The sequence below is a fragment of the Callorhinus ursinus genome, unplaced genomic scaffold (assembly GCF_003265705.2).
Source record: "Callorhinus ursinus isolate GAN/ISIS: 27379988/994484 unplaced genomic scaffold, GSC_fseal_2.0 scaffold8, whole genome shotgun sequence".
Lineage (NCBI taxonomy): Eukaryota > Metazoa > Chordata > Mammalia > Carnivora > Otariidae > Callorhinus > Callorhinus ursinus.
Genome location: NW_027397070.1, coordinates 35,063,570 through 35,087,271, shown reverse-complemented (window position 1 = coordinate 35,087,271; position 23,702 = coordinate 35,063,570). Strand labels below are relative to the sequence as shown.

The window sequence follows — 23,702 nt, the reverse complement described above, 5'->3', positions numbered from 1 at the left end:
AAGAAAATCACTCTTTGGGGACAGGCAGGGAGCAGGAAAGGAGAGGAAGGGGAGATGGGAAGGAGGGAAGGAGATGCTAGATCTCAGGATAGGACTTCACCCTCCTGGAAGGGTGTCAAAAGGTACAAACTTCCAGTTATAAAATAAGTAAGTTATGGGAATGTAATACAGCATAGTGACTATAACTAATACTGTTTTGCATATGCATATTTGGAGGTGGCTGAGAGAGTAGATCTTAAAAACTTTCATCACAAGAAAAAATAATTATTTTTTGTAACTATGGCGACAGATGTTAACTAGACTTACTGCGATTATTTTACAGTATCATATCATTACGTTGTACATCTGAAACTAACATCATGTTATATGTTAACTATTCCTTAAAGAAAGAAAAGACTTCACCCTCTTCTTCACTCCAAGCAGCTGGGCCACAGCTGAGGGAGGTGAGCCAAGGAGGTCGCAACTGAGTGAGACTGAAGTGTTCAAAATGATCAGGATTCAGTCTAAAACACTAATATGAGATTGACCATCAACTGACAGAATAAACAAAATGTGGTATTTACATACAGTGGAATATTATTCTGCCTTAAAAAGGAAGGAAGTTCTGACACCTGCCATACCATGGATGAACCTTGAGGCCATCATGCTGAGTGAAACAAGAGAGTCACAAAAGGACAATACTGTATGATTCCACTCATATAAGATATCCAGAGTAGTCAGATTTACAGACAGAAAGAATGGTGGCTGCCAGGAGCTGTGGGAGAGGGGATGGGAATTTATTATTTAACGCACAGAGTTTCGGTTTTGTAAGATTTCTATTCAGTTTCAAAAAGAGTTCTGGAGATGGTTGGTGGTGGTGGTCACACAACAAAGCAAATATAATAAATACCACTGAACTGTACGCTTAAAATGGTTAAGATGGTAAACTTTTATGTTATGTGTGTTTTACCACAGTTAAAGAGAACTTAAAAATACTAAAGGTAGTGACGGATATGTTAACTAGGTGGTGGGAATCCTTCCACAATGTATACGTGTACCAAATCACGGTTTTTATGCACATTTTAAATATCTTGCAATTTGGTCAATTGTATCTCAAGAGCTGAAAAAAAAAAACAAAAACTGAAGGTAAGGGGAAAGTTAGAGAATTGGCCCAATATAGTGTAAAGGAATCTACTACCCAAAGGGAAAGAAGATTTCACATAGTATAATCTAAAGTAAGTGCTGTTAAAAAAATTCCTGTAAACATCCCCAGCAAGAATCCTCATTAAATGGATTCCATGTCCTCATCTTTTATTGGCTAACCCTGTCCCCTAGCTCTCCTTCTAGCTGGAAATAAAAAGTCTGGATGAAAACTCTTCCAAAAATATAATTTCTGACATAATGTCAAAATCAGAGGGGTGGAGGTTCTGCAGATGCTCGTTAAAATGGGAAATAGTCGGAACCACTTCTAACCTTCTCTTGGCCTCCCTTTATACCCTCATATACCAGCGTGTTGAGTGGCTGGAGTACAGAGCTACACAACAGAATGCTAACTTCAAATTGCTCTTGCTTTGGTTTGAGAGACAAAACATGTAGGTGGAGGAAATATTCGGGGTTCAAGCTTGGGTATCCAGGAGAAAAGAGGTAGCAACGACAGAAATGGAGTACACAGAAGGGACTGATATGAGAGGAAAATGATGACTGGGGTTAGAGCCGTAGAAAGATACCACAGAACCAGGGTTCATGGGAAGAAATGAGCGATGGTAATAATTGACAGTCTCTCTGAAGATTAAAGACCTTATGAGGATGGGTGCCCACTTTTAAGACCTAGAATGAGCAATAGAGGCCCATTAAGGACACAGAGGAAGGACAAAGAGATGGGAGCAGGATCAGAATAGTATAGCACCTCGCAGCGGGGGAATGCTTTTCTTCATCATATTCAACAAAACGTGGGAAGAGAAGACGCATGTGTTTGTTAATTCAAAGAATGAATGAATGTCAAGGTGGAAGGGCCCAGCATATGACTGGATACAGGAAGCTGATACTCATGAGAGAGATCTAGGCTGCAGACATAGATGTAGGGGTAGAGAGCAACAGGCAGAGTGAAATCCCCAGATGAAAACAGATCATCAGGGATGTAAGTGAGAACAGCAGTGGACTGAACACTGACCCTGGAGAATACAAACTGGAAGGGGAGGGAGAGAAGCTGAAAGATACAAAGAAGGAAGAGTCAGGGAGGTGCAAAGATGATCAGTAGACTTTAGACGTCAAAAAGTGTAGGGCCGTGAGGTGGAGGGAGTGATGAGCCTTATCGTATGCACCTGACATGTCCAGTAAGATGAGGACTGAAAGCTGCTGACTGGACTTGGCACTACAGATGTCCTTGGTGACTTCATCAAGAGCTACTTGAGCAGAATGATGGTGAGGGAAGCCAGAGAGCTGCAGTAGGAATTGGAGGGGAAAACAGAAGGCAAAGAAGGGGAGAGAGTGTACAGACTACGCTCTCAAGACATTTGGATGAAAAAGAGGAAATGAACTGGAATTACCCATGGAGGTGCTAGAGGACTTTTAGGGTGAGGAGGCTTGGCATGTTTATAGGTTAGGAGAAGCAACCACAAGTAAGGGGAATGAAGAAGTTAAGAGGTAGAGAAGCAAAGTCCTTGAAGAAGCACAGGTCTTTGGCAAAAGGACAACTACCCTCTGGGACAGAGGCTAAGGAATGAGAATGGGTGGGAGTGTAGATAAGGTCAGGAGCAGGATGTAGTTCCCACTCACATCTCTAGGGATCTGTTTTTAGTTGGTAGATCATGCAGGATCATGAGTTCAAGTCCAACGTCAGACATAAAGCTTACTTAAAAAATTTTTTTAGGGTGCCTGGGTGGCTCAGTTGGTTAAGCGACTGCCTTCGGCTCAGGTCATGATCCTGGAGTCCCGGGATCGAGTCCCACATCGGGCTCCCTGCTCAGCAGGGAGTCTGCTTCTCCCTCTGACCCTCTTCCCTCTCGTGCTCTCTATCTCTCATTCTCTCTCTCTCAAATAAATAAATAAAATCTTTAAAAAAAAATTTTTTTAAATATGGGGATCTGTTTTCATCTGGGGATTTCACTCTGCCCGTGGCTCTCTACCCTTACATCTATGTCTGTAGCCCAGATCCTCACCCCACCCCCCATGCCAGGGAGGTCACACCTGATATGATTTTCTTGAGTACACAGGAAGCAAGTCCACCTGCTTAGAATGAAAGCACAGGGCAAATGGGAGTCTTAAAAATAATGATGAAGTTCAGTCATCATTGAAGGAAATGAGAGAAGGAGCTGTAGGTGTTGAGGACCACCACTCAGAATTCAGAGTGGTGATTTAAGGTCTCAGAAGGAGCTTAAGCAGAACCAAATACAGCAGCAAGGTCACAATAGAACATTGCTGAGAAAGGACTGGTACATTTTGTACTTAGGAGGTATCTGAACAAGAGAGATTCAGAGACTGAGAAGAAAGGGAGTGGTGAGGAGTAAATACAGAGTATTTGTTAAGATACTTGGCTATAAAAGAAGGAAAGAAATGGGATGGTAGCCGAGGATCAAGTGAAGAATTTTTTTCCATCAACATCACCAAAGGAGAAGCAACCAAGGGAGACTAAGGGACTGCACAAGGTGTAAGTCAGACAAGTGAGGAAGCAAGAATATGTTAAGAGGGCAAAGAGAATGGATCTGCCCAGGAAAAAGGTTATAGTCTCTGTGTGAAGAGAGGTTTCCCTGGCAACCAGTAGAAAGGCAGACAGGAGATAGCCATACCAAGGAACAGTGGATACATACAGATGGGAGTCATTGCAGGATTTTTCTTCAGCAGACCACTGAACCGGAATGTGGATAAGAAAAAAAGACGGGCTTATAGGTATGAAGGTTTTGGAGTTCCTGAAAAACCCACAAGGAGCAAAGTAGGATTTTTGCTGGGTACCTGGTTATACACGGAGAAGACATACACCAGTGGATCCAGCAGCATTCTTTGTCCCAGGAGAAACACTGTAGGATGACTGCTCAGGTCTGGCACGGGCATAGCAGGCATGAAGGAAGGTCAAAGGGTCAACTAACTCCTAGGCATCACTGAGTTAGCACTGCAGTAATGACCCTGGAGTCTGGGCTCAAGAGAATACTGGGTGGACTGGGAAGAGCTTAGGAATCAGATACATCAGTAGGGCCAGGTTTGGGTCAGGTGGATTTGGTGAAAGTAACATCAGGATTAGCAACATAACGAAGTAACATAAGGAGTGATTAAAAAACACGCCATGTTTGAGATCCAATTGGTTTCCTTTTTTTAATCTTTCATCTCTGTATTTAACTTTTGAGCATATGGAATAGTTATCATGACTGTTTTAATGTCTTATCTGCTAATTCTAAGATCTGTGTTAGTTCTGGATTGCTTTCCACAAATTGATTTATCTTCCATTACAAGTTCTATTTTCTTGCTTCTTCACACGCCTGGTAATTTTTGACTAGATGACAAACATTGTGAATTCTACCTGTTAAGTGCTGGACAGTCTTATATTCATATAAATATTCTTGAGCTTTGTTTAGGGATACAGTTAAGTCACTTGGAAATAGTTTGATCCTTTCAGATTTTGCTTTTTAGATTTGCTCAGTGGGCCAGAACAGTGCTCAGTCTAGGGCTGGTTATTCCCCACCAGGCAGCCAAGACCCTTCTGCATACTCAACCCAATGCTCCATGAATCTTGAGGTTTTCCAGTCCAGCTAGTAGGAACAGGCATTATTCTCGGCCCTGTGTGAGTACCAGAAACAGTTCTCTCTGATCCTTTTAGATGGCTCTTTCCCTGGCCTCAGGTAGCTTTCTTATACTGATCAGCACTCAGTTGAAGACTCAAGGCGGACACACTGTGTATCTCTGGAGTTCTTTCTCTGGAGAACTGTCTCCTCCCTGGTATTCTATCCTGTGTCCTCCAGCTGCCTTACTCTTTCTGGACTCAGATCCATCTCCTCAACTCAGGAAGTCCACTGCGCTTCACCTGAGAGAGCAGAAGAGAGAGCATCCAAGAATATGAGGGAGCTGCAGAAGGAGCAACTTCACCCCAACAGTCCCCACCATTATACTCCATGGGCCAGAAATGGTGCTAGAAGCAGGAAGCAAGCACCCAGATCTTGATTCTGTTTGCCTTCACAGGCAGCAACCCCTCCCCAAGACTCCTACAGGTAAAGAGCCTTTAAAATACCTTGGTGATGGGGCGCCTGGGTGGCTCAGTCGGTAAGCGTCTGCCTTCAGCTCAGGTCATGATCCCAGGGTCCTGGGATCGAGCCCTGCATCGGGGTCCCTGCTCTGCGGGAGGCCTGCTTCTCCCTCTCCCACTCCCCCTGCGGTGTTCCCTCTCTAGAGGTCTCTCTGTGTCAAATAAATTTTAAAAATCTTAAAAATAAAATAAAATAAAATAAAATACCTTGATGATAGGTTTCCCAGAAACAATTAAGCCTGCCTTCGGCCCTTCGGATCCATATTATTCTACCTGCCAGCACCACAGAGCAAAGAGGCTAACCCCAATCCACACAAAAATTGTTTTTCAGTGCACGTCCTTCCTTCACATGAACAAAATTGCAATTTCACCTCCAAAATATGAAGGAGACTTTTAATTAATAATTAAGTAGTAGATTTAAAATGGATTTTCACTTGAACAGAACACCATCTTTAACTTAAGATGGAATTGGGTAGTAGTTGAGCCCTAAACAAAACAAGCCAGCAAGCAAACAAACCCTGCTTATGGACTCAAACAAAGGACACCATCTGGTAATACAAAGACAACCAAGCCTGTAAGATTAAAACCACAAAAGTCAACACACACTTTAACTTATAAATGAGAAAGTAATTTAATAAACTAAGGCAAATATTTGGGCAAGACCAATTCTATAAAAATATCCACATGGAGGGAACCAACAGCAATTTGTGAATAAATAACAAAGTAAACAATCAGGGCTGCTCCAAGTAGATGGGCAGCACTTAGGCCAGGCTGGTGACCAGACCTAATGAAATCCTGGGGTTGGGACAAAGGTGGGAGATAGGGGCCAATGCTGCCTGACAATTCACAATGTCTGCCCTGGCATTTAATATTTGATCCTCTAGGGATAAGAAATTAACAGCAAATAGTTCATATGATCTGCTCTTAAAACACACCTTTCTGGGACCTAGAGATGTCTTGTAAATATTAACTGATTCATCTTAACGGAGCTATTGGAAGAACTCACTCATTGCAATTGTGTATCTGTGCTGTAAGAACTAGCCAACCACAGGGGCTGGTTTTCAATATGATCCCAAAGAGTAATTCCCTGGACCCACTACTCCGTAGGTCATGCTAGACAGGGGACTAGACCACTAATCCCTATCTGTTGTCCTATCAACATTCCTATGAAGCACCCATGGCAGTGGGGCTGCCCATGAATAGGGCTGGTCTACACACACACACACACACACACACACACACACACACACACACACACACACACACTACACAATCCACGATATAGTCAGTCCTCACAAGGAGATGGCAGCAACATCAATCTAGGCATTATCTAGATCCTTGAGGATGTTCTCTCAGGGGAAAGTATAGCATTGGCTCTAATGGGCAGATTTAGGAACAGGGGCAACATATGTTCCCAAGGGCCCAGCATGCAGGAAACGGACACGGTAGTGCTCCCCTCATAGGTAGTGATCCTTCCATACATTCTCTCCCACCCACAGCTTCACTGACGGTAATTCCTACCAAAAGCACTTCAACACACATACCAGGATGTACTTTGTACCCTCCCAGAATATGATGTACATTTGAAGTTCAATTGCTGTCTCGGATTTGAAACAATGGCTGAGAAAAGGGGTTTATGTCATATTTTTCCCGGTGCCTCTTAAATGATTCACCACAAAGTACATGGGGAAATTGGGTATGAGTTTCCTTCCAAATGGGCAGGCACATAATCTGCATCAGGTCCTAAAACAGCCCTTTGTGGGTGTATGCATGTTTGTATGATCTCATGTCACCTTCACAATAATCCTGGGGGTAGATGCCACTAGCCCCATGTTTTACATATAAGGTAACCATTGTTCAAAGCCACCCAGCGAGGAAGTACAAGAAGCAGAGCTGGGTCCCTCTGATCTAAAGCTGATGCCCTTCCACCACCCACCCCACATCTCTAGCACAGTAAGAATCCCCAAGAGCAATTTCCAGGGGATTCTGTCTGTAAGGTTCTGTTAAGGACAGGATTAACACTAACACCAGGAAGTAAGTTTTGGGGCATTCATGAAGCTGGAGGCCTCACTAAAACTGACATATTTTCTAAAAAGCTTGACCTATTTCCTGGATTAAAAAACAAAAACAAAACAGAGATTGCTCTCCCTACCCTTCCCCCACAACTCCCCAGAACAATAAGACTACATGACCCCAAACCGAAAGTGGAAGTGCCACCGGGATAGGTTGGGATGCTGATGGTGCAAGAGAGGAACCCTTATGGCATGCAGTAAAGCACAAGTGTTTTTCAGTTGGCTCCAGCAAAGAAGTGATCCTCCCCCTTAAAAGACAATGAAAAGTGCCACCGTAGCTACTGCACGGTGCTGAATACCTACAATGAGAAAACGCTCAGATCCAAACTGAGACATGGCAGTATGGAGGTGAAGTCAGAGCGGATTCGGACGACAAGAGGTTCTGGGGAAGGTGGTGCCCTGGAGAGCCCTGCCCTGTCTGAAGAGGTACGGTGGGAAACTCCAAAAACATTGTAAGACGCCACGTACAAAACAAAACTGGCCTCTGAGCCCATTTGCGTCCATGACCAGTTCATGATCCCTGGTCAGAGGAAGAAGACCAGACAGATGTAGCCAGCATGGAGTCAGTACTCTGCATATTAGAAAGAAAGACCATAAAGACTGGATTTAGGGTGACCATTCACAGAGGCAAGGACCAAGAACTGAGGAATTGGGGGCCTCCAATGGGGACACACAACACCTGAGGCAGAGGCATGAAACAAGACATGACCTGTCACAGGTCCACTTGAGCAGGGCCGTAAAACTGTTGTCTCTGCTTCCCGGCTCCCACAGGGTCCTTTCTGAGGGGCTAGCGGGAAACACCAGAATCCTACTGAACCATCACGTATTAATATATTTAACAAAATTGATGAGGGTTCTCTCCCAGAGTTAAGCTTCAGTCTTTGTCAGTGAATCCTTCCTAAAGTCCTCTGTTAGAAAGAACCCCTCCAGGTATGGTGACCCGGGCAGATTTTCTTTCTTTTTTTTAGTTACGAAAATATCACAAGTTTGAGAACAGTTCCATGACCCCTAAAAGCAATCACTTCCATCAGCTCTAGACAACTAATCTAGTTTCTGTCTCCATTGCTTTGCCCATTATGGACAGTTCATATTAATGGAATCATACAAAAAATATGGAAGGCTTCATAAATTTGCGTGTCATCCTTGCGCAGGGGCCATGCTAATCTTCTCTGTGTCATTCCAATTTTAGTATATATGCTGCCAAAGCCAGCACACCCGGGTGGATTTTAAGTAAGCGTTAGATAAGATGGTGGTACCCAGATACAGAGTCCCTTCTACAGAATGGCATCTAAACAACTTGTGTAAAACTTACGATACCCAAACTCATCATCTGAGTTTTCATTACCAAAATCCCCATAACAGGGATATTGATACAGGTAATCTTAATGCCAAAGCATAAAAATAGTCACCAAGGAACAGACTGAGCACTTTTAAATTAGTCCCTTCTCTGACATTCCTCCCTATTCCTGCCCTCCATGTGAATGGTTGCTGTTCTTGCTTTCTGAGTATTAGAGACATCCCATGCAACACCTTATGCAATAAAAATCAGGTACCAGATAAAAATGAGATCTTGCAGCTGATGCAGGTAATGAAATTGACTGACAAGCTACTCCAATCACAGCAAACCCTTGACACAGTAAATCCAGGGGTAGGTCCATCACCAATAAAGAAAAGATCAACACTAATGAAGCCATGACTGGCCTTTGGAAAAACTGAGGACACCTTCAAATATTTCTGCAAATAACCCTCTTCATGACAGTGTTGAGAAAGTCATCATGATGTGGAAAATGTTATCATGACTTCAAATCAGTCAGGAAAGTACACAACTGAGTTATTTGATCTGTTCTTCATTCTAAGAATTGGCATAAAGGTGTCACTGTAACCTGAACGCTGATAAATATAAGAAAGGAACTGACTTGCATAATTTCTGTCATAATTTTATAGGCAGAGTACCAAGGAAACCTTTTAAAACATCTATTTTTAAAATGCTGGCTTCCATTGTAACTGGAATCACTCTAAATTGCCTTTTCCTGATCCCGGTTACTCTGATGGAGGGAAATGCCTATAACTTGTCTTCAGTCCAATGGCTGACAGGTAGCACAGCCAACATTCCCAGCCTGCTTTTACCACTTTCAAGCCTGGCTTGAGTCTCAGCATTGGCATTGAGTGTTTGCAGACATTAGCAAGGCCCTTAGCCTCTGAGTCTCATTTTCTCCTCCTAGAAGCACAGGAACTGTAACCTGACCTAGCTATGTCACGGTATTTTTAAAGCTCTTAAAAAAAAAAAGAAAAAAATTGGTGTTTTGTCAACTCTTAAAAGACTACACCAAAGTAATATACTCCCCTGTGTGGTTTTTTTCTACATTTTTTTTCAACTAGCAAACCTTCCAATCGCCAAAACTTTCCATTAACCACATTAGATATGATTTGGGATACAACAAGGGTGCCAAAACTTAGTCAAACATTAGAACCAGCCAAAGTGTTTATTAGGAATCTGTTTCTCGGGCCTCTTCCCCAGAGATTCTAATTCAGTCTGGGGCCTGAGAACCCATATTTTTCAAAATTCTTAAGTGATTTCATTGCTCTAGAATAGGTACTCTCTTACCATCTCATAGTTTTTAAAGGCCCTATTTTCAATAATTGGTAAATCCCAATCCAAGGACTCAGATATTGGAAGTACACCCATTTACACAAAATAGGAAGTATCATCAAAATTCAATATGAACTAAGCTTCTAAAAGCTATATACTAAGTCCCTACAGCATCCCCAGACCAAGCTCCAATCCATTTACCTCCCCAGATTTTTACCAGATGTATATCAGTTACATTTATTAAAGCTTCACAACAAATAATAGTTCCCACCAAATTCAAGAACAGAAGACTCCAGCTAAGCCTAAGTCTTCCATGTTTTAAGTGGGTGAGGTACATAAGAGTAATTTCTTAACAACCCACAAATAGAATTGAATTATAGCTAATTATATTGAGAGGTGCATGAACGTGTTATATATCTCCCAACAGTCGATTTGAAACTTTTAATGCTTACTTAAGCTGTGTAATGGATCCTAATTTAGCTAGAACAATCACAGTGGAGTTCACAGAACTTGGGAAAGTCTTCATGATGAACTCAAAATAGTTTAGGCTTTAGTAACTTACATTAAAACATTGGGTTTTTTTTTAAGATTTTATTAGAGAGAGAGAGCGTATGTGCAAGAGCAAGCGGGGGAGGGGGCTGGCAGGAAGGGGTGAGGCAGAGGGAGAAGCAGACTCCCAGGTGAGCAGGGAGCCCGATGTGGGACTCGATCCCAAGACCACGGGATCATGACCTGAGCCGAAGGCAGATGCTTAACCGATGGAGCCACCCAGGCGCCCACATTAAATCATTGTAAATTGATGTAATATGGTACTCTTGAAGACTCTAACCAATGAAGACCCTAAACAAAGGGGAAAAGATTATGCTCAATCAGCCAGCATCAAATATAGGTGAACTTCACCTAAGCAACAAGGCACGTTCCTGAATACAAAAGTGACATTAACAGGATGCTGAGCTTGTGCCTGCAACGATACAGGGCACCTCCCCAGGACCTCATAGCCCAGCCACGTTCCACTGCAACTCTCACTCACTGACCATCCCCCCACACACACTTAGGGTCTTTGTACTTCCTGTTCCCTCTTCCCCCCGACCCAGACAGCCCCAGGGTCCACTCCCTCCCTCCCTCCAGATCTCTGGCTCAAAGGTCATCTGATAGGAACAGAACAACACACACAGCCCTCCTCTCTGTCCTGACTCTGCCTTATTTTTTCACTTGCCACTTGGCATATTACATTAATTTATCTAATAGTTTGTTTCCTCCCGCACACCAAAGTTTGAATTCTGTGAGAACCAGCGTCATTAATACGTGCATGCATACATATTAACATAAGGTCACACATAAGCGCTCTCTGTGTGTATATATGGATAGTCCTTTTGATTCACTGGACCCAAGTGGTAATAATTTAGAAGTATTGCTCAACCCAGTATATTTTGTAACCAAATGTAAATTCATAGAGGTAGAAACTGATTTTTTCCAAAATAATTTGAGAAATCACTATTTACAAAAACCTAAGGCAGTCTCTGACACATGCAAAGAACATGCCTTCAAACCTAGGCCGCCGTGCCCTCACCCACACACTCATACTCTCAACCTCCTGCAGGGAGTCGTTCAGCACTGACTACAGAGAAATTTCAAACACCAGAATGAAATCTTGATGCAAGAGACAAGTTTCAGGGGAGAAGGGAAGAAATAGGTCTTCCTCCTCTCTACCTGCCCACTGATACAGGGTGTTACTGGGGAAGACCTAAGAAAAGGGATGCCAGTATCACTGGCTGTTCATTTGAAACAGAAAGAGGAGAGATCAGGGGTCACCAGAAATGAGATTGAAGCATAATGAAAACAGGCTCTGGAGCAATTAATTTTTCTATCAAAAAAGTAATTCAGTTCTATTTTACCTAAATCTCAGTTCCACTGAGAGAATACCACATTAATGTAATTTCAACAACAACAACAACAAAGAATTTTTTGTTTAAAGATTTTATTTATTTATTTGACAGAGACAGAGATAGTGAGAGCAGGAACACAAGCAGGGGGAGTGGGAGAGGGAGAAGCAGGCTTCCCGCTGAGCCGGGAGCCCGACGAGCGGGGCTTGATCCCAGGACCCCGGGATCATGACCTGAGCCGAAGGCAGACGCTTAACAACTGAGCCACCCAGGTGCCCAAAAAAATTAAGTTTGAGAAAGTTAAGAAACTATTCAGACTCTGTGTGTTCAAGAACCCTGATGTCAAAGGAGCATGCTAGTTAATAAGCAAGTGCCCCATAAAGCAAATCTACTGATACTTCTGTCCATAGATCTCTGAGCTATTTTTGAGGTTCAGCTTTTAGTGCTTACACCTCTGACCACTTGCTCAGAAGTACTGTGACTGCCTTGTTCTGTTCGAATCAAGCAAAGGTGGAGCATAAAGCTACTCCGAAAGCCATCTCCAAAGTTAGAAACCACCATAGGCTTCTGGTTGTTTGGGTGTTACTTCCTGACCTTCCTATTTTTATGAGAAAGTGCCTGTGACAAAACTGGCTGAAAAAGTACATTGCACAGTAAAAATAATTAGAAAAATAGGATTACAGTTTCAAAAAATTGCTGAATTATTCTGTTGCCTATAGGACCTGATTGTTACCTAACATCAGTCCCCAACACATATTTGTCAGTTCCTTCTTTCTGTGGTCACTAAATTAAAAGTGCTGGACTTGTGAAAAGAACATAAAGGGAAAAATTAAACTATGAATTCTAAAAATAATTTGGTCTCAGGACCCTTTTATAGCCTTAAAAATTAAAGACTCAGAGTTTCGGTTTATATGGATTTTCTTTATCGATATTTGCCTATTTGAAATTAAAGTTGAGACATTTAAAAACAGTCACTTAAAACAATAAATCCATCGCATGACAACATAAGTAACATCTTCATGAGTGCTAACTGTAATTTCCAAAACAAAAAAAATAAGAGTGGTATTGTTTTACAATTTTGCAAATCTCTCCAACATCTGACTTTAACAGCCAACTGGATTCTTATATCTGCTTCTATGTTCAATCTGTTGCAACGTTGTTTTAGTTGAAGTATATGAATAAAATCCAGCCTTACACAGAAAGTAGTTGAAAAAGAGGGAATGTTCTAAGAGCATTTTCAGATAATTGTGAGTATTCTTTGATATCACATCAAACTGGACAAGTGGTTGTTTCTTAAAAGTTAGTTGCAATGTGAAATCTAAAACCATATCAATACGCTTTTCATACTGTTACAGGAAATCCATTAGTCTATCTTACACTTTCCAATGGATCCTTGACCCACACATCGTTTTGTAACACGTCGTATTGGTCATTTTGAAAATATGGGCTCACTGAGTTATGCGAATCTTCTTCCAAATGTTGACCTACTACACAATATTTAAAGATCACAGTTGTTAATTAATATCAACAACAAACTCATGAGAAAAGTCTTTTTTAAGTATTGCAAGCTGACAAGCTCATAATGGTGGATAAAATTTTCCAAAATTCTAATTATGGCTTGGAGGATCCGGCTTTATCATTGGTATCAAATACTCACAGTTGTCTCCTTGAAGTAATAGGCTCACTTCATTCATTTTTAAGAAAATACCTGAGAAACTCCCAAAACTTCATTACTATAGTCTGTCATTCTTACAAGTAAAAATGGTGTTCCACAAAAAAAAAAGTGACTAGCTCAGCTAACAACTCAAGTATACAAGTGGTTTTCTTTTTGAGCCACAATAGTATTGCAGTATACAGCAGAAGTGCCTTATGGATAATTTGCATTTCATCACACAGATTATAAAGATATAGAGTCAAAGGTTGAGCTTAGATACACTGATAATGTTTACTGCTTCAACAAAGATATTCTTTTTTTTTTAATATTTTATTTATTTATTTGGCAGAGAGAGACAAAGCGAGAGCAGGAACACAAGCAGGGGGAGTGGGAAAGGGAGAAGCAGGCTTCCCACTGAGCAGGGAGCCCGATGCGGGGCTTGATCCCAGGACCCCGGGATCATGACCTGAGCCGAGGGCAGACACTTAACGACTGAGCCACCCAGGCGCCCCCAACAAAGATATTCTTAAACAAAACTATTTTCTTCCCCTGCAATCGTCTGGCAATGAAGACCACACTGGCTACAGTGTTGACTGCATGGTTTGGTGCCTTGATTCATTCCAAGGCACCAGCAGTTTTACCCATCGTCTCTTTTGCACCACTGAGCAAATGTCAATACACTAAAAAAAGGCAAATAACATCTTAGTATTATAAAGAGAATAGTTTTGAACCACAGAGCTCCTGAAAATGTCTCTGGAACCCTCAGAGGTCCACAGGACCCCACTTTGAGAACCAACTGAAACATTCTGAACAAAACCATCAATAGTCAATGAAAGTAAGAGAAGTAGTCAGGATGAAGCCAACGATGAATGGGTTATAACTAAGCAAATACAGCTACCACACCCTAAGCTGAACTTACTTATTTTTTAATTCCTTCCGAGTTCTGAAGTTTAAGATCTGCATTAAGAGAACCTACAGATAATCATGGTAAAGCTTGAGCAAATCTCAAGTTCAGTCTTTCCAGAGCTCTCTGATCCATGCCCGATATCTGAGAAGATCTTTAGGTTTAAAAACGAGGAATCCAAAGGAAGCTTTGCAAACACAGGTCATCCCAAAAGATGACACAACTCTGAGGAGGATGAGATTATACCACCTACAGGACCATTTTCTTTCAAAGTGGAATAAAGAGAAAACACGAGACACCTCCCAGACAGGTGGGTGGCCTAGAAGGATACGGGACCTCAGCACCCCAGGCTGTGCTGTGTGTGGGTCTGACACTTACTTTCCAAGAGAACACAGCACAATCAGTGTCTCTGTGCTGGATTCACCATTTGCACACTGAGCATCACACCAGCCTCAGAAATTCGGTGTGGGGAGCAAACGACTTAAGATATGGGACTGCATGGACATAGGTAACCAATTATTAGGGTAAGAGGCCATCCTGCTTCCAGAAAGAAAATAAAATAAGGGCTAATGCTGCTATCTGTCAAATTACTCCCTAGCCCAGTATCTGGTCCCTCAGAAGGTGTTCAATAAATGAGCTGGCTGTGATTCAGACGAGGAACAAACAAACTATGACACCAGACAATTAATCTCGATCCTTAAAAAGATCAGTCCTTCCATTTCTAGTTTCCTTTCTTCTCTCCTTCCCTCAAGGCCTCTTTCTTGCTCTCCTGCCCTGTCTTCACCCTGGCATTCATTTCCCAGCAGTAGCCACAGAACTGCTTAGACCAAAACTGAAGTGGTCACTCATTTCTCAGGTTGAATATATCGAAGGAACAAAAATTGTTATAAAAGCTAAATTGAAAACAAATTAAATTAACATGCTGTCACCTGGCTTGAAACATGAGAAAGGAATCCTGAAAATTAACTTCCATCAGAAATAACCTTTTTCCCTTTAAAAATGACATGCACTGTGAGTATGAGATCCAGTGAGAAACTGTGGGTTGCAGCTTTCAAACAGTAACACATTTCATCTGCCTTGGTGCGTGTGGTCACAATGATTGAGCAGAGAACTTCATTATTTATAAACCAACGGTTTGACACAGGAAATTTGAGCTAAAAACTGAGGCAATGGTACAAAAAAAAAAATTAGAATCTTACTCTACACAGTAATGCACTGCTTTGGCAAAAAGAATAAGCAGAATTCAAGTGCACCTTCCATGTTCTCCCCAGGAATCAGTTCCAAGTAATGTAGTGAGAGTCTGAAAGAAGGGGGCAATTCAAAGTTTTAGCAAAGTTTTCTTTTTTTTCCTTTAAGATTTTATTTATTTATTTGAGAGAGAGAGAGATCATTGCGGGGGGAAGCACAGGGGGTGGGGGGTTGGGGGGAAGGGGGAAAGGGAGAGGGACAAGTAGACTCTGCACTGAGCGTGGAGCCCCTCGCAGGGCTCAATCTCACAACCTGAGATCAAATCAAGAGTCAGATGCTCAACTAACTGAGCCACCCAGGCACCCCTTTAGCAAAATTTTCTAGACAAGCATCAAATCCACCAATGACAGGTGTTTTGTCAGGTTGTATTTTTGTTTGTTTTTTTAAGAAGTTACCCCCGTCCCCTACCAAAAACAAAACTGGTACAGATTACCTTCAAGCATGCTTTGGGAACGCTGGGGAAAAAGCATGTCCACTTAAAACTTCGGTCTTACTATCTTCATAAAGATCCTTCTACCATTAATTCTTTTGATTTACTTTATTCTTTTAGGAAACTATCTTAAAATTAAACTTTGCAAGTACAAAACGTTATGTAATTGTTAGTAGGAGATGATTTACTTGTCATTCATTTTAAGTGAGAACTTTACGATGGAATGAAGGGCATTATCTTACTCATCTCTTCTACCTGCCGTTTTTGACTCATGGCTTAATATTTATTTAGAACTTTAAAAAAAAAGTACCAAAGTACCTTAGTCATTTAAAATTTTTAACTTGCCTCCTCATAATACATAAAAATTGGGAACTAATAATAAAACATATACAGACCAAAAAGAACCAACACCAGCTTTAATTTATAAATGAGGATAGGGAATACGTATTCAAAGTTAAAGTATCATTTTGAAGTTATAGAGCAACCCAGATTCTGTTTTTTGTTCAGGAAATAGATAATTTTTAAATGTGTAGTTTTATCTTAATTTTTACTTCTTACTAAACACAATTTCAAACACATGCAGAAATAGAAGAGTATAATAAACCCACATGTAACCAACATCCAGCTTCATCAATCAATTCATGGTTAATCTGATTTTATCTGTACCCCCTTCCCTCCTCCCTCTCTTGATTGTTCTAAAGTAAATCTCAACCATCAAATAATTTCACCAGTAAACATTTCAAGTATCTCTAACAGATGCCCTTTTTGTTTTAAACAACTACGATATCATAATCATACCTAAATAACATTATAATAACATTAATAATTAATATCATCATGTGTCCAGTCACTGCGCCTATTTCCTTGGTTGTCTCCTGAGAGTTGTTTTACAATTCGTGTTGGAATTGGAATAAAATGTGGTCCATATACTGAAACTGGTTAATAGGTCTCTCTTTTGTTATTTTGATTTTCTCTCCCTCTCTTTTCTTTCTTCTAATTTTTTGTTGAAAAAAACCAAGTCTCTCCCACAATGTCATTTTGTTTGTTTGTTTGTTTTTAAAGAGGGAGAGAGAAATGGCAGGGGGAGAAATGGCAGGGGGAGGGGCAGAGGGAGAGAGAGAATCTTAAGTAGGCTCCACCCTGGGTCTCATGACCCTGAGATCATGACCTGAGCTGAAATCGAGAGTGGGACGCTCAACCGAATGACCACCTAAGCACCTCTCCCATGGTGTCATTTAAAATGTTCCCCTGTGCCCAGTATTTCCTCTAACCTCATGGTTAGATCTGGAAGCCTGACCAGATTCAGGCTCTATTTTTTAAGCAACGCTACCTCACAGATGGTGTGGCATGCTTCCAATAGGAGGCACAAAATGTATGCTTTTCTTTCTGGGGGCCAACCATTGAAGTTTGAGGCACCCTAAGTCCAGGCAACTTTACTTATGCAAACTCAATCTTAAAATCTGACACTGTATTTCTTAACAGCATGACAACGCAGCAACATCTTTTTTGATTTGTTCTCACATGAGATATCACTACTTTAACTTAATTTCTTTCTGTTACTTCTCTTCCAAGTGGAGCAGTTACCAATTCATGTTCATGTATTTTCATTAGTTTCCTTTATTTCATTAGTAGTAGTAGTAGTAGTAGTAGTAGTAGTAGTAGTAGTAGTAGTAGTATTTTGGTCACTCCACTCTTCCAGGTAAAAACTAGTCCAATATAGTGACAATCAAACACGGCCAGATCCTGCCATTCTGTCAGCATCTAGTGGCTGCATTAAAATCTATGGCTACTTTGTCACCATAATAAATTTCAGCTTGATTAGGTAGCAGATCTAGTTGTTAGCTCCAGAAAGGCTTAGCCAGAACGAAATAAAGGATGACAGGAGGCAGCTTTTTCAAGATAACAAATCACTTCATCTGTGTCTACTTCAGCAGCAGTGCTTAGGGGAATTCTGCATCTGATCAAGAGTAACAACGCCTTTCTTAAGATGAACGGTGGTGATGGGTTTCTGATCTAACTGATAATGTTATGCCTTCGGCTCGGAGACAGACTTCTACTAAGAGTTTTTCTTGTTCCATCTTAATTCAGGGAAGAGAGCCCTCATGGCAGGTTTTTGAGCAGATTCTTCTGTTCTTCTTACCCAGCATTAAGAATAAACCTGAACCCAGCACATTGTACCAAACTTCGAAGCTACTGCAGCTAACGCTAATTCAAACATTATTTTTCAAAGCCTTTTATGTTCTGTTCTTTATGCAAATTTCATTATCAAATATTTTGATGCCAATTTGAAAGACATTATTATACCATCCGGTGAAACAGTCTCTGGCATACAGTAAGCACTCAAACATTACTGAGTAATGAATATATAAACAAAACGGGTGCTCATTAAGTAAACCTTCAACATAGCTTGAGTGAGTTCGACGGATTATAATCTGTGAGCCAGAGTCCTTATGTGCTGTGTTCCACAGAGTTCTGCTGTTGTTCAACCTTGATTTGGGGCTTTCAATCTTCTCACTGGGCCCCTTTATCCATGGATCTATCTCTCACTGACACCTTGAGTTACACCTTGGGACCAGATCTCTTGCCTGACTTCAGACTCTTATTCCCAGTTCCTCCTAGACATCTCCACTTAGGTTTCCTACAAGCATTTCAAACACCACCTATTCAAAGCTGAATTCATCCCCTTCCATCTCTATATTTCCACCCTGGTGAATGACTCCACAACACCATCTGAGACTCATCCTTATTCATCCCTAACATCCAGTGAGTTGCCAACTCCTGTTGGTTATGCTTCGTATACGTGTCTTAGAACTGTCTCTCTCTTTCTATCCATCCCCATGGATTACAACTGAACCCAGGCTCTACTAATCTCTCTCTTAGATAACTTTAACAGTCTCTTAATAGCTTTCCACACCCTTGTCTCCTCTTATGTTCAAACACCCCCTTGCCCCTAGCCCCTTGAACCCACTGCCACCAAATCAGATCTTATTTCTCTCTGCTTAGAACCCTTCATTGGCAACCCCATCCTCTCCTAACCTAGAAGTAATGTGGCCGTGTCATTTATCTAACCCAGGACCCTTTCAGAGTAAAAGGTGGCACTGTTCACAGTTACACTGGTACATCAGTCAAAACTGAGACTGTTCCAGACAAACCTTCACAGAAGACCCTCCCACAGCGCTGGCACATCTCCCCCATGCTCCCCAACCTCCAAAACCAACCCACTACTTTCAGTTTCTGGAGCTTGCTGCTGCTGTCTCACCTCTGTGCCACTGTACAAACTGTCTTCGCTCCCTAAAATATCCTCCCCTCCTGGCACATTTCCATTTATCATTTAAACTTGCTTTAAACATCATCTCCCCTGAGACGCTTTCTCTAAAAACCTTCCGGCTCATCTGATTACATACTCCCTCGTGCTGACATTGTGCCTTGGACTCGTTCCCGTGGTAGGACCTGGGCCCCTGCCGTGCACACATGGGGTGCATCTGCCCCCACTCCTGGGAGCTCCCTCGGGAGAGTATCTAAGTCTTGTCCATCGTTATCTCCCCAGCATCTCTGGCAAACCACAGGTCTGTACCCGGTAGGTATGTCCCATGTCGTTTCTTAGCCATGTCTTACATTTAATAAAAACCGTTTGGGTGCCTGGGTGGCTCAGTTGGTTAAGCGACTGCCTTCGGCTCAGGTCATGATCCTGGAGTCCGGGATCGAGTCCCGCATCGGGCTCCCTGCTCGGTGGAGAGCCTGCTTCTCCCTCTCCCTCTGCCTGCCTCTCTGCCTACTTGTGCTCTCTCTCTCTATCTCTGTCAAATAAATAAATAAAATCTTTAAAAAATAATAATAAAAACTGTTTGCCTTAGCAGGTATTTCAGCATAACTAATGAAAGATTAGAAAATGAGAGAGGAAGAAACGAGAAGTAGTCAGTAGCTCCTAACACCAGCCCTGTATATCACAGATCATTGCCACACTTAAGCATTTCCTTTTTTAAGGACAGCTTTGGAATTATAGAATCTCAGCTAGTGGCAGAATTCCTACAGGAGGCCATGAAAGGAAAAAAGGCATGGAGATAAGCCAGCAGCATATCCGTCATTGTTCACTAAATTCTTGAAGCTTCTAATATAAAATACATCCAATCTCAAAATAAAACAAATTTGCTGAGTATACATGGGGTCCCAGGCAGGGGCAGGGAGAATGAGAGGAATTCTGCTACCATAACAACAGGAACATGGAGATGGGATGTGGGCTAGCATACTTTCATACAGCACCCTACAGTTGGCAAAGCACTACACATTTTAACATCTGACCTTCAAAAACCACAGCCTTTGATGCACCCTGAGGCCCAACCGACATTTCTCGAGCTTTGGCCATCCCTCTGGGATCCCAGGCCAATGCTCCTTTCACAGCCCGAGAACACTGGGCAAGCCTGACTTCAGAGTGCTTCCTTAAGCAAAGCCCTTCAGCATCCAAGATAAGAACTAAAGCTCCAAATGTTCTATCAGCCAATATGTCATTTTATGGCTGGGCATAATCTAGAGTGGCTGCCAGGAGGGAAGCCAAGCTAGGGACATTCTCACAATGCCAGGACCCGGCTGCGGCCACAGCTGTAGCAGGTGCATGGTGGGGCTCCATTCCCTCATGTAACACACACACACACACACACACACACACAGGCAGCTATCATGGCCTCTGCGTTTGACAAGGGAGCTGGGCTCTAAAGCAGAAGCAATGTGCAAGCTCAAGCTGAACCCCAGCCTCTGAGCCACACTGACAAGACAATGCTCCCACAGAGAGAGAACAGATCTGAGGTTCTAAAATATATCCCACACATAGATGCCATAGCTCCTGAAATGTCAACATTAAAAATCTACTTCTCATGGATAAAATAACAGTTTTAGCAGCTTTTAAAATATGCAGACACACCTCAGAGGGGTAGAGCACTAAGATATTGATCACTATCACTCCAGTGTGAATTAGTACACGAGTTCACTATCTTTCTTATTGGCAACTGTTCCTAGAGAGAGGAAATCACTGGGTATCTTACTGGAGTAAGAGACAGTTAACGACGGACAGCAAGAAGGACTAATTTAAAGGGGCGGTGGGATTGCCAAAGAGGAACTCGGCCAGCCTCACAATTTTACCCAGGGTCCCCTCTAAAAGGAATGCCATTGCAATGACCTGGTAAGAACTCACCGCCAGTGATATTTTGCATTCCTTTCTCATCACTAATAAATTAATATAACAAGAACATCCGCAAGGATTCCAGTCCCAGTGTTCTAGTGTTACAATTAAAGAAGACAGAACCTTGATACAATTTAGTCTTTGAAAAGTGGCATAACTCTTAAAAAAAGGAAGTCACATAATGACACCTGGTCTACTGTGCACAGCCACACTCCATCGGTCCCATGTAACCTAGTGCCGAAAGGTAGTTCAACACATTGAGAATCTCATCCACTCCTCGCTCTGCCTCTTCTCTCATGGCTGGGTTTGTCTCTACCATGGTTTTGCCCATGTTTCATGTGCTATAGAATGTTCTAGCAACAGTGTTCCATAATACCACATTATATTTTATTTGAGCTATCAACAGACTCCTTTTTCTCACAAATCCTCTACATACAAGATACCAAGCAAAACAAAAAGGTCTTTGAGCTGACCAAACCGTAATCTGGAGAGCTTTTTCATGTCCAAGTATCCCACATATCTGCTAATTTCAATATTGGAGCAAAAAGATACGATGCAACAATTGAGACAACAGATGGAAAAATTAAACATTAACATTAAAACAACTCTCCCACATGAATAACGGTCAGCGGAGAGGAGAGAAAACCAATTTTCAAAGGTGTCACCAATTTGCAAAATGCCAAGACCAAAAGGACAAACCATTAAGCCACATGTTTAAAAGTCTTCACAGGATTTTAGTAATGGTAGAGTGGCTTTTAATAGACTAACCCTCCACCACAAACAATTAAAACCTCTAGAAATACATATATATATATTTTTTTAAAGATTTTATTCATTTATTTGACAGCGACAGACACAGCAAGAGAGGGAACACAAGCAGGGGGAGTGGGAGAGGGAGAAGCAGACTTCCCGCTGAGCAGGGAGCCCAATGTGGGGCTCGATCCCAGGACCCTGGGATCATGACCTGAGCCGAAGGCAGACGCTTAACGACTGAGCCACCCAGGCGCCCCTAGAAATACATTTTAAAACAATTAGTTGAAAACACTGGAGAGCACCCCAAATAGGACAGAAATTGGAGGGAATCTGACACTTGAAAGAAGGGAATTGTGCTGGTCAAGATCCATATTTATAGGCCATCTCCAAAGGTTATATTCCCCAGGCTGCACAGGGTTGAGTGAAAAGAATTCAAGCAGAAAACTACGGTTTTACTGGCTTGAAGAGTGAAATGACAAGATTCAGGACTAACAGATGACTGGAAATTGAGCAGAGAAATCCTGGAAAAGATATGGCCACAGAGAGAAGAATCCCCAAATCTATAAACTCACTCCTCCAATCTGTGCATACACAAGAGAGACTCAGAGAAGTCCACCAAAAGCAGTAACGAGAAGGCTGAGAGAAAGGAGTTGAGATGTCTGCTGTTTCCCACTGTAGGAGAGAGTTTGAAGGCCAAGTCCCACAATTTTAAGAGGACTTCAAACACCTTAGGCTTTCCACTGAAGCCCCAACTTGGTTATGTCTTACGAACGAACACGATGTCTCGGGACTATGGAATCTGTCCAAGAACTAAGGGGAAAAAGTAAAAAACAAAACAAAACAAAAAAAGCCCACTCTCAAAAGCCTTCACAATTTTAAGGTGATAGCCAGTAATTTAGCTGCCTGCTAGGGAAAAAAAAAGGAACAAAGGAGAAAAACCATATGCTCATGTCCATGATAAAGAAAAAGCCCTTGCCAAAATTTAACAGTCACTCTTGATTAAAAAGAAAGAAAGGAAGAAAAGAAAAACCAAACCTATGAGAAAACTAGGACTTGGAATTTCCTTGATTGTGATGAAAAGTATATACAAAGTGCCCACAGCTAACATCACACTTACTAGGGAAAGACTAAATTCTTTCCTCCTAAAACTAGTTATGAGACAAGGAGGTCTGTCCTCAAGGCCTCCGGGCACAATAAGACATGAAAAGGAAATAAAAGCCATAAATATTAGAAAAGAAAAAGAAAACTGCCTTATTCATAGACAACATAATTATTTACAGAGGAAATCCTAAGATATCTACCAAAAAAAAAAAAAAAGAAAAAGAAAAACCTACTAGAACAAATAAGTGAAATTTTTTAAGGTTCATAGGATGCAAAATCAAGAAAAAATTCACTTCTATATACTGTTACCAATTTCCAAAATAAAAATTTTAAAATGCCATTTATAACAGCAACAAGAGTTTAAAATACTTAGGAATACATTTTTTAAAATATGTGCAAGATCTCTATATTGAAAATTATATAGAATTGCTAGTATTGATATGGATGAAAGCCATTAGAGATCATCTGTAAATGGAGAAATATACCAAGTTTATGGATCTGAAGATGTTCACGATTGTTAAGATGTCAGCTCTCCTCAAATTGATGGATAGATTCAATACAACTTCAATTCAAAATTTAGGTTTTTGTGTGGAAATCGATAAGCTGACTCTAAAATAGACATCAAAATTTAAAATATGGAGAATAGTCAAACAAATAAAAAGAATGCATTTGGAGAACTCTCACT

At 41.5% G+C, this 23,702-nt stretch overlaps 1 protein-coding gene and 1 non-coding gene across 2 annotated transcripts in view; both read right to left on the bottom strand.

Annotated features, from left to right (window-relative positions):
- The window catches only part of PRKCH (protein kinase C eta), a 222,009-nt gene that overhangs the window by 129,309 nt on the left and 68,998 nt on the right, over positions 1 to 23,702 (bottom strand). The window lies entirely within an intron of this gene.
- On the bottom strand, positions 8,388 to 8,494 carry LOC112822907 (U6 spliceosomal RNA). Its single transcript, XR_003207877.1, has one exon. It is a non-coding gene; the product is annotated as a U6 spliceosomal RNA (small nuclear RNA).